The sequence below is a fragment of the Myotis daubentonii genome, chromosome 10 (genome assembly GCF_963259705.1).
Source record: "Myotis daubentonii chromosome 10, mMyoDau2.1, whole genome shotgun sequence".
NCBI lineage: Eukaryota > Metazoa > Chordata > Mammalia > Chiroptera > Vespertilionidae > Myotis > Myotis daubentonii.
Window position 1 is genome coordinate 44,758,184 of NC_081849.1, and position 11,904 is coordinate 44,770,087.

Sequence of the window (11,904 nt, forward strand, 5' to 3'; positions counted from 1 at the left end):
TTCCTGAAGAAAACATTTCCATGTCCTTTTTGTTGTAATATATGAATTTTTAATGTAATCATGTTTTATCATACATGGATAATATAAAGTTTAGAGATTCTTTTTAAAATAATTGAATTTATCTAGGTGGGACATAAAAAAAGTAAAGCAGTCTGTTTTAATGACATCCATATCTTCAGATGACGGTCAGAAACCAGAGCTCTCCTTGTCACCACAAGATACTCTCTCTATGGATATTGTTATGGCTAAAGCCGAGTATTTGAAATCAAATGATCACACTGACTGAACAGTACCATAGGTTAAGCACCATGCTACATACGAGGAAGGCACCAATGACAGGTTTCCCCTACTGTCTGGAAGTAGAGTATTCCTGTAAGCCTTTCGTAATCCAAAATGGCCTGAAGTGAAGAAGCAGTTACTATTAATTTGTGTGTCTTTATTTAGTTAACCTCAATCAAAATGCTTTAATTCCTCTAGTTATACTCTAAATGGTAGCACCCTTACAAACTCTCGCAGGCCTTTCTGATATCTTTAGACACATCTTGCTTAATGGATGCATAAAGTTAATTGGGAAAAAGCACAGATGCTCATAGACATGGTTCAAAGCTATGGTGGCTTGATACAGAGATGCTAAGTGTAGTTCCCAGGAAGGAGCTTGGCACTGCCTCTGTAACAGCTTGCTGCAAAACAAATGCTGAATGAATGCTATTTTTGCTTTTGCCTTTATTTTTTTGTAAAGGCGAAATCCTCTTCAGATTTCTTTCTGTTAGTGAAAACAGGTACTAATGTAGTTTTTCTTAAAAGCAAAGTGGTGTAATGTGAACTTTCAAAAAGCAGAGAATATCTGCACAGTATTGGGTTAGTCTATTAAAATATTATTTTATTTGTTCCCAGCAGCATTGAAAGGGATTCCATTTTACAGCTGATGAAGTAGGCTCTTGGTTAGCAAGCAGTACACAAATTATTAGATCCAGGAACACCAGATCCAAAACCCTTTGCTTTGTTATGGCTTCAAACTTCTTTGCTCATACACCCTTTGAATAAAGTGAGAAAAATATGCTCCTTATGCAGATTTAAGTTCGTAGCTCAAAATTTTTAATCAAATAATCATAACAGTGGAATTTGACATAGTGTGACTATTTGATTTAAAGCTTAATCTCTACATAACTCTCTTAAAAGTGTGCAATTAAACCTAAATACCACAGTGATTTGAGCCTCCCTATTATTTATTTTTTAAAACATACAACGATATTTTTATATTTAGGAATTTTACATAATACCTTTCTCTCCTAGATCTCTGAGTTTCATTCTACAACCTTCACAAAATTTTATTTTAATGTAATATTTTTATGCTTGATATCTTTTATTGATGATCCTATTATACTTCTCTACAACAAAAATGTGTATATAATTCAAAATTAATTTTTAAAATTTCCCATAATCATAAAGCTGTACTGAGTAATTTGCATAATTAATTTGCCAATACAATTTTTATTAGTTTTTTTGTGATCAGAACAATATAAATATATTAAGAGGTTGATGAATAATCATTAAATATGGATAATATAATTTATTGGTCATCCATTTCTAAATGAGAAAGATAAAACATTTAAAAATTTATCTATAGATAACTATTAAGAATTATTAGAATAAGATGACATTCAATCAAGTCTGTTGGTTTTTTATTTTACTTTTATAAACGTAAGAGATGAGAATCTTTTTCACATAATCATGTGGAGGGGAATGGAAGTACCATTCATACTCTATTCCTTTGAAGTTTTTATAGACACATGCCAAAAGTCACAAAAATTACTTTTAGTGATATAAGTTATTGATTTTGGGGAGGAGATGTTTCTTTAATTCTGTTGAAAGCAAAGCATTTAAATCCAACTGCCTTGCAGCCCTAGCTGGTTTGGCTCAGTGGATAGAGCATCGATCAGCCTGTGGACTAAAGGGTCCCAGGTTCAAAGCCGGTCAAGGGAATGTGCCTTGCTTGCAGGCTTCTCCCTGGCCTGGGGGCAACCAATCGATGTGTTTATCTCACATCGATGTTTCTCTCTATTTTTCCCTCTCTCTGCCACTCTCCCTAAAAATCAATGGAAAAATATCCTTGGATGAGGATTAACAACAACAACAAAAATCCATCTGATTTGCAAAACAAGTTGTTAACCTGTTAGAATCATTCACTTTGTCAACATCAACACCAATGTTTCAATCACACTGACCCTTCTGTTTGATGCCTGGGATGGTTTCACTGCTGAGAAACATACTTCATAGCAAGATTCTGGGTGGCGAGAGATACTTATTCTTTAAAATCTACTCTCTTGTATATTGAAACTGTATTTCTGCAATCATATATCAATTCTACTTCTATGTAATATCTAATGACTGATTTATCAAGCATTTACTATTATTCATGTTCTAGTCTTTATTAATATTCTATTTACTTGTCAGTCCTCTATAATAAGTTAACTGAAAACTGAAGAAAGGGAAGAAGTCTGCAGTGTAAATATATGTGGAAAGGAGATTCATGGGCAAAGGCAACACAGGCTCCTGGGATGAGGAGGGCCAAGTGTGTTCTGGAAAATAAAAATATGCCAGAGTGACTAGAAGTGAAAAAAGAGGGACTGATAAAAGGTGAGATCAGAGGTCTTGTTGGGCTGCATCATATAGAGATTTATAAATTGTGACAAGAACTTAAGCTTTCACTCTGAGGAAGTTGGAAAGCCATGGAAGTTTGGAAACAGAGGCATGGCATGATCTGATTTGTTTTAAAAGGATGACTGGCTACAGATGCCTGGACTCAAAGGCGGAAAGGGAGAGTGAACATAGTTGGGAGTGGCTTGGACCAGGGTGGTAGCCATGGAGGTACTTAGATTAGGTTATTCAGAACTATTAGATTATGGATATATTTGGAAATGAAAGTTGAGAGTATTGTTTGTTGGTTGTACTTAGTTATGAGGAAAAGAGAGAACTTAATTATCCTTCCAATGTTTTGATCTAAGCAACTGGAAAGAAATGGAATTACCATTTACTGAGATGTGGAACCGTTCGAGGAAAAGATATAGGGGAGATCAAGACCTCAGTTTTAAATATGTTAAATTAAAGCTGTCTCTTAGTTATGTAGCTGGAGATGTTAAGTAAGTGATTTGAATATATTAATTCAGAGTCTGGCCTTGAGCTGCAAATGGGGAATTTCAGGAGATTGAGAGTATTTGAAGTCATGAGTTTGTATGGACCATTTAGAGAGTTGATGTAGAGCAAGATGAGAAGAGTATAAGGACAGAGCCTTAGGGCATGCCAGCATTGCATACAATGAACCAAGAGAGAGAAAGGAAACAATTTGAGAAGTTATTTCTTTGAATACTCAATACTGAATGGCATCCAACAAATGAGTGGAACATCTGAGTTTCCATAAAAGCATTTACAGTTCACTCATTCTAACAAGGGAGAAGGCAGAGTGTCATATTTGGTATTATGTAGTCAGAGAACATTTTCTTTCTAGAGTACAATATTATCTTTTTAGGCATAGTAATCATGACAATAATTTGGCCCTTATTCCTTTAAAATAATTTAAAGAAGTAAAAAGAGAGAAAATTCCCCACTTTCAGTGGAGAGAGATGGCTAGAAGCTAAGGGGGAGGGTCACAGAGGAAGAAGACAGGGTGAGGGCTCTACCACTGTAAGAAGTAGCAAGGCTGAGTGTACATATCTTGTTTAGATATAGTATTTTACATCTAAAAAAAACACCTTAAGAATTCTCCCATAAAAGTCAAATGTTCAAAATGGTTTCAGGATTGTCATACATTGTCTAAGGTTGTCATCTCAGACCAGAGACTAAACAATGTATCTATGAAGTTAGATAAGAAATTTTTAATTTTATTGTTAAATACTGGAGGCCCAGTGCAAGAAATTCGTGCACTTGGGGGGAAGGTGTCTCTCAGCCCAGCCTGTGCCCTCTTGCAGACTGGGAGCCCTTGGGGGATGTCCGACTGATGGCTATTGGACATCCTTAGCACTGCCGTGGAGGCAGAAGAGGCTCCTGCCACTGCTACAATGCTCACCAGCTGTGAGCCCAGCTTCTGGCTGAGCAGTGCTCCCCCTGTGGGAGTGCACTGACCACCAAGAGGCAGCTCCTGCATTGAGCGTCTGCCCCCTGGTGGTCAGTGCGCATCATAGCAACCGGTTGTTCTGCCGTTTGGTCTCTTTGCATATTAGCCTTTTATTATATAGGACTAGGGGCCCGGTGCAAGAAATTCGTGCACTGGGTGTGTGTGTGGGGGGGGGGAGTGTCCCTCAGCCCAGCCTGCCCCCTCTTACATACTGGGAGCACTCAGGCGTTGACCCCCATCACCCTCCAATCGCAGGATCGGCCCCTTGCCCAGGCCTGACGCCTCTGACAGAGGCGTCAGGCCTGGGCAGGGGACCCTCATTTCCCCCCATCACTGGTTCTGCCCCCAGCCCAGGCCTGATGCCTTGGCCAGAGGCGTAGACCCCCATCACCCTCCGATCGCCTGATCGGCCCCTTGCCCAGGCCTGACGCCTCTGCCAGAGGTGTCAGGTTTGGACAGGGGACCCCCATCTCCCCCTGATAACTGGCTCTGGACCCCGCCCAGGCCTGAGGCCTCTGGCCCAGGAATCATGCCTGGGCAGGGGACCCCCATCTCCCTCTGATCGCTTGCTCCACCCCCCGCCCAAGCCTGATTCCTCTGACCCAGGCTTCAGGCCTGGGCAAGGGGACCATCATATCCCCCCATTCCCTGGCTTCACCCCCCACCCAGGCCTGATGCCTCGGCCAGAGGAGTTGACCCTCATCACCCTCCGATCACCAATCACCGGATCGGCCCCTTGACCAGGCCTGAGGCCTCTGGCAGAGGTGTTAGGCCTGGGCAGGGGACCCCCAGCTCCCCGTGGTTGCAGGCTCTGCCCCTGCCCAGGCCTAACGCCTCTGGCCTAGGCATCTGGCCCGGGCAGCGGGGACCCGCAGCTGCAGCGGCCCCACGATCATGGGCTCCGCTTTAGGCCCAGGCAAGGGACCCCTAGCTCCTGGGACTGCCAGCTTCGACCATGCCCAGCTCCCATCGCTGGCTCCACCCCTACTTCCTGCTATCACTGGCCAGGGCGGCAAAGGCACCTGATTCTCCGATCATGGCTAGGGAGCAGGGCAAAGGCGGCCCCAGGGCCGCCTTTGCCCTGCCCCCCAGCTCTTAGCTCCCCCCTGGGTTTCCGATCACTGTCAGTGGCAGGGGGCTTCTTCCTGCTTTCCCTTTCGCCTCCCTGCATTGTGCCTACATATGCAAATTAACCGCCATCTTGTTGGCAGTTAACTGCCAATCTTAGTTGGCAGTTAATTTGCATATAGCCCTGATTAGCCAATGAAAAGGGAATCGGCGTACGCCAATTACCATTTTTCTCTTTTATTAGATAGGATTGTGGGTAATCACAGATAAGTTCACCCCACCCTCATTCCTAACTAAATGAAGAGAAATATGGTTTCCTGGAGAGGAGGAAATAAATCTTTTGAAAATATCATACTCAAACTAGAGTGAAATTATTGGCACTAAACAACAAACAAATACTGATAACTATTTTTTATTGACAGAAATGTAAATAATTTATTGATGAGATTATGAGAGTTTTTAAGTGTAACAAGACAGAAATAGCTAAACATATTCAACTAAAGAGGTGAAGTAATCAGTCTTAACAAGACTGATTTGACTTAACAAGCTGTACAATTTAAACAGAATATATTGGGTATTTAAAATTTATTTATGTGTTTGTAGGGCAGATTTTGTGAACATTGCTTTAACCTGAACCCAAGTTATACACTGTTATATATTGAAGAGACTTTTCAGAGGCGAACATTTAAATTGGTTGATAATTTATAAAAAGAAATACAATTTCAAATTAAGATATATTTGAATTAACAAATTCCCTGGGTTGATATTTTTTTTTTCTGTTTCTTTCTATAATATATGTAGGATGCATGATGACCTGGTTGTCTACATAATTTTGGTGAATATGTCTTATCTGTCCCTGTAATATAATGATCATTAAGTTCCAGAAATAGAACAACTGTGTTTATTAACAAACGAGGCCCAGTGCATGGATTCATGCACTGTTGGGGTCTCTCAGCCTGGCCTGCAGGGATGTGGCTGAAACCAGCTCTCTGACATCCCCCAAGGGGTTCCAGGATTGCAAGAGGGCGCAGGCCAGGCCAAGGGACACCACCGGTGCACGGGCCGGGGAGGGACTATGGGAGGGCTCCAGGGCGTGTGCAGCCCATCTCGCCCAGTCCTGATCTGCTTGACTCCAGCAGCAAGCTAACCTACCGGTTGGAGCATCTGCCCCCTGGTGGTCAGTGCATGTCATAGTGACTGGTCGAACAGTTGAATGGTGGGACACTTAGCATATTCGGCTTTTATTATATGGTATACATGACTTAATTTAAACTACAGAATTGTCCTATACAAGAAGTCCAAGTGATTTACACAAGGCCACATTTATAATGCATTGTTTAGTATTTTCACTTGAAAGTCCATTATTTTTTTATGATCCACAGCCCTCCATCTCCCAGCTTCAATGGTTCAAAGGAATGTTGCACACCTTTCTTAACAGAATGTCTGCCAGTAATAGGTGTTCTATAAAGTTCAATTGAATTGTGTATTTCCTTCTAATCTCACATTGAAGTATTTGTTGAATAGAGCGATAAAACCAAAGCTCCCAGAATATCAGGAAAAGGAGGTTGTTGTTATTTGGTAGCATATTCTCAGAGAAGACCAAGTCCTTAGAGTTTTATCAAACCTGGAGTTAGGCCTGTCTAGTTCTGAACACCTTACTCTATAGAGATTCATTTCATTATTTGACTTTATAAATGGCACATTAGAAAACTAGTCATTTTTTCTTTTAAAATTATTGTCTTCCTCTTATTGTGTACTAGCTATAAAATAAATAAGTCATGGGTATGTAATATACAGTACTGGGAATATAGTCAATAATATTGTAATAATTTTGTATGGTGACAGACTGAGTGTGGTGATCACATTGTAAGGTACATAAGTGTAGAATCATTATGTTGTACATCTGAAACTAATATAATATTGCATGTAAACTATACTTTAATAATAATAACCACAATTATATACACACACAGACCTCAAAAAGTGTGTATAAAGAAATGAAATAATAGTTGCAAGGTATTGTTGAGAAGACCTATCAATGGAGTAATCAAGCATTTATATGTCTTGAGAAGGCATATTGGAAAAATAATTGAATGTGAATGAGATTTAGAGAGATCAGTTTAATGAGAAATTGTGTTTACCTGAATAGAACCTTAAAAAGATATAATTTTGCCCAAGTGCCCAGTAGATGAGTAGATAAAAAAAGGTGTAATACATTTACACAATGGAAATGGATAGATCTGGAGAGTATGATGATAAGTGAAATAAGCCAGTCAGAGAAAGAAGTACCAAATTATTTCACTTATATGGAATCTAATGAAGAAAATAAACTAACAAACAAAATTGAAATAGACTCATGGATACAAAGAACAGACTGACAGCCATTAGTGGGGTGGAGGAGGTTGGGAGTGTTGAGTGTTTCCTTCCACCTCCAGCGTGGAGTAGGGTTCGGTATCTGAAAGAGGAGCCGCACGACAAATGAGAGAAAAAGACACGAGATAATTTTGCAATGTTGGAGGACCAGGCGGGCAAATCCAACTCAAGGAGAGGGACTTCCTCCGTGCTCAGGCCTCACCAAGCTTTTATTGATCTGGGATGCACCCATAGCATAGCCCTTAGGCAGGTGACCCCCAGCAACAGGCAGACTAGCCCATCAGCAAGGATTTACATAATAATAAATGGGGGAGTAGTTTCAGCTACAACTGTCTGGACAAACAGAGGTGGCGCCTAGCTCAGACCTTTGCTAGGGCTTCAAAGGCACCCAGCCTTCGGGGGTTCTCTGTCTATGCTTATCAGATAGTGAAGGCAATAAACAGTTTCCCACAAGGGAGATTGGTGAAAAAGTTAAAGGAGTAAACAAAACAAACAAATAAAAACCCTCATAGACACAGACAACAATATGATGATTACCAGAGGGAAAGGGATATGGGGGAGGTAGAAGAGGGTAAAGGGGAGATAAATGGTGATGGAAGAAGACTTGACTAGGATTGGTGAATACAATAAAATATACAGATGGTGTATTATAGAGTTGTACACATGACATGTACATACTTTAATTAACCAATGTCACTCCAATAAATTCAATTTTAAAAAAAGATAAATTAAGTTCAGCCAGTGTGGCTCAGTGGTTGAGCATCAACCTATAATCCAGGAGGTCATGGTTGGATTCCAGGTGAAGGCACATGCCTGAGTTTGGGGCAGGCAATCAATGCTTCTCTCTCATCATTGTTGTCTCTCCCCCCTCCCCCCCTTCTTCTCTGAAATCAATAAAATATATATTTTTTAAAAGATAAGTGAAGACAAACTAAATTTCATTTTAAAAGTTCTTGTGTTTTACACACATACCTCAAACTTGTACAAAATTTTGATGTCAGCATTTATCAAAAGCTTTCCTGCTTTGGACTGAAATTTAAAATAATTTCAACACAATGGCTTCCTTCTAAATATTCAGGGATCAAGCCCACAACCTGGGCATGTGCCCCAGTCGGGAATCAAACCATGACCTCCTGGTTCATAGGTGGACACTCAACCACTGAGCTAATGCGGCCAGACTGCATGATTTTTAGAATACAAAAAAACTAAAGCAGATTTTACTTTTGCAAATCACATATACATATATAATGATTTTTCATAGAGTCTAACAAAAATTGTATTTTATTATATAGTCAAAAAGTGAGATTTGATCACTCTCTTGGAAATAGCCACCACATAATAAAATTTTCTCTGGAGACTTTAAAAATAGGCCAATCTAATGAAAAAGAAAAGACACATTGAAATGCAGAACATGTTCTTCTTGAAAAGATTGATATATTAAATATTTATGCAAACACATTAAATTGGCAAGTGTATGAAAACATTATTACATATTCATCACCTTCACATCTCATCTTTTTGAAAAGAACTTCTTTCCTATAAAACTAAAATGGATGACAGTAAGTTTTCCAAAGCCAAGTTTTACAAATGGCATGACATGGACTAATTTATTTTTCAGAGTTTATATTAATTCACATAAATAACAAAATTAATGTTGAAGCTAGAAAAAGCTAATAATTTATTCAAAATTGAAGCAATCAAGTGCTGTTTCATTATCAGCCTTTCTCCACAGAACTGAACTGGAGCTTCCTACTATGCAAGATGCCCCCAAAGAGTGAATGTTCACTTTGAGAAATAAATGAGCTCTTTCAGGTCAAGGTGCCATTTAACAAACAAATGGTTCTGTGGCAAAAGCCAAATGTCATAAGAGAATTAATGAATTTCCAAAGCACCTAAGTTCTACTGTGTGATAAATCCCAATTGAGTCCAAAATTTTAATGATCTTTGGAAAGTGTCATTTAAATTACAATTTAAATTGACTACACTTCTCATTAAAAGCCAGAACATTGAAATAATTTTATAGTGGCTCTAAAAATACTCATGTTTAATATAAACTGCTTTATGACGATATGGCCTCCTGTACTCAGAGCTTTCTTCCTGCTCTACCTCTCCTTACTTTTCCTGCTGAACCCTCTCCAAAATCTCTTACAAATTTGACTTAGCTACTTGTGGATTTGATTTTTACCATCCGTATATTTCTATGCCATCCTACTTAAAAAATATACACACACACACACACACACACACACACACACACACACACACACACACACACATTGATCTCAGAGAGGAAGGGAGAGGGAGAGAGAGATAGAAACATCACTGATGAGAAAAAATCATTGATTGGTTGCCTCCTGCACACACCCTACTGGGGACTGAGCCCGCAACCAGGAATGTGCCCTTGACCTGAATCAAACCAGGGACTCTTCAGTCCTTAGGCCGATGGTATATCTGCTGAGCCAGACCAGCGAGGGCCCCCATCCTACTTTTTCATCCCTCTGAGCATTTCCACAGCTACTGTTACTTTACTGCTCCCTTCTGTTTATCTCTTTCCTTTTTCATCTCCCTCCCCCCCCATCATCAACATTTAAAGACTGCCACTTAAGACTTTTCCTGCCCAAGTCCTCATGATCTTCGTGTTGTGATAGTTTGTTCATGGTAACAATCCTGGGGTGGGATATCACATCGTGGGTGTTGACTCTGTTTAAGTTAGCTTGATTATTACATCGTAGCAAAAAAAAAAAAAATATCCATATCATAGGATGGAAGAGATGCAGGAGGAAGAGAAAGAAAAAGGTCAGTCCTAGGTGGCTGGTTTTAAAAGAAACTTGGAATTGAACGCTGGCTAGCATTGACTTCTTCCCCTGTAATCCAAAGTTCTATTTCTGTGTGGGATCTGTAATCCTCTCACCTTCAGCCATCTCTGCAGTCACTTTTCCTTTACTCTCCAAAGGCACTCCACCACTATAGAAAAGGTTCTCAGCCTCCTCCAAATGTTCAGATTTGTGTTTTTCCCTCCTCACCACCCATTACTATCACCAGGCAGCTGCTAACTCAGGATTCCTTCTCTGTTTCTCACTTTCCCCAAATGGCTTTCTGTCCCCGTCCTGTTTCCCATAGTAAAGAAATGCAAAACTGAAAGCACCATTTAAAAATATATGCATTTTTTTGACATTTAACCGTTTATTTTGAAGGTCATTTTAAAAACAAAGTTAAAGACAATCTGAGAAAAAATTGCACATAATACACTCTTTAAATATAAGTATGGCGATTAAATCAAAATAAGGGAAATATGTTTTCTTCTGCAACTCCAAGAACAAGTTGTTGTCCTGAAGGTTCTTATACTTCCAAAAGAGGGTGGGGGGAAATCATGGCAATTAAAGCTGCCTCTTAATCATGTAAATCTTATGGTAGAAAGCAAATTTTTCTGTTCTTCCCAATCAGTTTCGATCTTCAAACTGTGCCTTGTTTTTTAAAAGATATGATGCTAGAAATTCAATGGGATTTGGTGGTCTTTCCTTTGCAAGCACAGCAAGTCCCTGTAATAAGATAGGCACAACTGTCTGATCCAGGTAGGCACGAGTTGGCAAAGACTGTAGATCCACTTTCTGTTTTGATGACTTTTCTGCATTAATCTTCTCATTTTCTACTATCCTCTCGACGTTATCTGTGAGACCAATATATATATTGATTTCAGAGAGGAAGGGAGAGGGAGAGAGAGCTAGAAACATCAGTGATGTGAGAGAATCATTGACCAGCTGCCTCCTGCATGCTCTACACTGGGGATCGAGTCCACAACCCAGGCATGTGCCCTTGATTGGAATCGAACCCGGGACCCTTCAGTCCTCAGGCCAAGGTTCTATCCGCTGAGCCAAACCGGCCAAGGCACATCATTTTTTTTTTTTTTTTTAAGCAGAGATTTTTACTAAGACTGAGGGAATCAAGGATAGGGATGAAGTCAGAGATAGAAACATCAATGATGAGAGAGAATCATTGGCTGCCTCCTGCATGCCCCCTACTGGGGCTTGAGCCTGCAACTCAGGCATATGCCCTTACCAGGAATCAAACCATGACCCCCTGGTTCATGGGTCGATGGATGCTCAACCACTGAGCCACACCAGCCCGGGCTAAATTACATTTTTCAAAGTCTAAGCAGTGAAGATATCCTTGCTGCTTTTTAACCAAGATTATACTCAAATGTTTATAGTTAACTTTTAATATTTACCAGAAAAGTCCTGCCAACATGTTCTAGAGATGCTCCTATACTTATTCTTTCACATGACTGTTATAATCACGGTTTCAATTTTCCTAAAAGTCTTAAGGGAACTGGTTAAGTCTGCAGCTATGCAATA